Here is a 2500-nt window from a genome sequence, read left to right as displayed (position 1 = left end):
TTTCCCTCTTCCTCTCCAAGAATTGTATTCCATCCACCTATTCTTCACTGCCTTTCTCATCATCTTTTCCTCCTCTCCTCTTCCTCTTCTTTACCTTTCGCACTCACCCACTCTCCTTGGGCCCTTGTGCTAGTAAAGTTCAGACGACGGAAACTTACGATAGCCAAGTTTAGCCTAGCAGAGTTCGCTCCGGGAAAGTTCGGCCCAAGAAATAATCGTTGTTGAAATATTCGGAAGAAGAAATGATCGTTCTTTGACAGACTGGATCGTAAAAAATAGGGGTTCTTGAAATTATCGGTCAAAAAAAAGAAAAATATATATATATATATATATAAATATGTATAGTATATATATTTTATCGAATTATGAGCCAGAAAAAAAAAATTGGTTTTGAAATAATCGGCCTGAAAAAAAATACCCATTTTTCGAAATAATTGGTCGATGAAATAATCGTTCCCCAAAACAATCCTTGAAATATTGGGTCGGAGAAATCACATTCGGCCTATGGTGAGCTCGGCCCACGAGCCTTAACTGAGAGCGCTCTGTTACTTTTTTCTTTTCTTTTTAAGAAAATTAAGATATGCCGTGTGTGTGTTTGTGTGTGTGTGTGTGTGTGTGTGTGTGTGTGTGTGTGTGTGTGCGTGTGCGTGTGCGTGTGCGTGTGCGTGTGCGTGTGCGTGTGCGTGTGCGTGTGCATGTGTATGTGTAGTATACGGCATATCTATAAATTAATATAAAATAATGTTTTCATCGAAAATGCAAATATCGACCATGAACCACCTCCTCCAGTAAATGGCGCACATTTACGGTAATGTTTTCGAGCAAACCTTAGAATGCAAAGGCACTTACTTACCTTCTGCACAAGCTGCCCGAATTACACAATAGGCCTACTTGATGAGTGAAGAAATCCTTTATTCTTGTTTTCGAAATTTCATATTGAACTCTTGCCTGAACCTAACTTGACTTTTTTTTTCCAATTTGAATGAAAATCTGAACATATTCATGATTGTGTATCCGCAATTTACGGATACACAAGGGAAAATATATATATATATATATATATATATATATATATATATATATATATATATATACTCGTTGGGCATTTGAACTTCACTTTCACTACAACATGCAAATTAATATAAATTACAAAGAAAATTTTTTTAGATCTACGATGAACGAATCATTCCGCAAGGCCGGACTTTTTTCTTGTTTTTTTCAATCGCCAAAAACATTATCATAAACCTGTGTTACAACTCAGTATTTCTTTCCCTATATGATCTTCGACCTCTAAAGTTCATCCATGTTCCAGAATGATCACTTTTTTCACTTATAAACTGATAAAAATGATAATAATGCTGATAACAATCGAGATAAACACTCGTTATTTACACGGACACCAAATTCAAACTGACACTTGCTGTTCATGATCATCGCTTCCCATTTTTATGTATTTACCTTTTTGAACTTCCTGCTGACATTCAGTTATCAATAAATGTGTACAGAAATATGAGTATACTTTTGAGAAAGAAATGTGTGTGGTAAGAATATTTGTTTATATTTAATATAAATGTATTATATATGTTAACTTTCAAAAACACGAAATCGGATCGTTGTCACGTGTTAATTTATTTCCTTTCCATATTTCCTATGAATTTACGATATAAAATATTTACTCTGGTTCTTTAGCAACCATAAAAAAAATATGTGCCGTAGATTGCGTGAAGTGATAGACATTCTAGAGTCAGGTATATATTTACCAAGGCATTGACCATCTTTCGATTTTCATGATATTGGTTAAGATAAATTTTGAAAATATATGCAAACAGCTTTATGTAGGCACTGCGGTTACTATGAATTAAAATATGTAACATGAGAATGATGCTATGCGTAATTTTTCCGTGTTACATTATTATTAGCATTTTACGTATTGTTGTTATGAAATATAATCTTTATGGATAGATATTTTTCCATTTTTTTAAGAATATGGTATCATAGTGATTATTCCTATTGTGTGTGTCTTAATGTGGGTATTGATTTATGCATTAAGTTAGATAGATTCTGGTTTGTAAAAGCAGACGGATTAGATGTTGCAGTTAGTCTGTCCAAGCAAATTTTGTATTTCTGTTGTACTTCAATTTTGGAGACTACTGATATGAACATCATTAATATTATCAGAAAACAAGGAAGCGTCTACAAAAAAAAAGGTAATCAAATTTACATAAAAGTAATTTTGATTCTCTGTCCGAACAGTTGAAATGCAAATGGAGTATACCGCAAAGAAAACGGAGAAATAGGTAAGGGTAACTCGGCTTATATTTCTGCTCTCTCTTTTTCGCTTTCTCTCTCTCTCTCTCTCTCTCTCTCTCTCTCTCTCTCTCTCTCTCTCTCTCTCTCTCTCTCTCTCTTTCTCTCTCTCTCTCTCTCTCTCTCTCTCTCTCTCTGTATATATATATACATATGTATATATATATATGCATATATGTATAAGTGTATATAT

Source organism: Penaeus chinensis, chromosome 8, assembly GCF_019202785.1.
Source record: "Penaeus chinensis breed Huanghai No. 1 chromosome 8, ASM1920278v2, whole genome shotgun sequence".
Classification (NCBI taxonomy): domain Eukaryota; kingdom Metazoa; phylum Arthropoda; class Malacostraca; order Decapoda; family Penaeidae; genus Penaeus; species Penaeus chinensis.
This window is presented reverse-complemented; position numbering follows the sequence as displayed.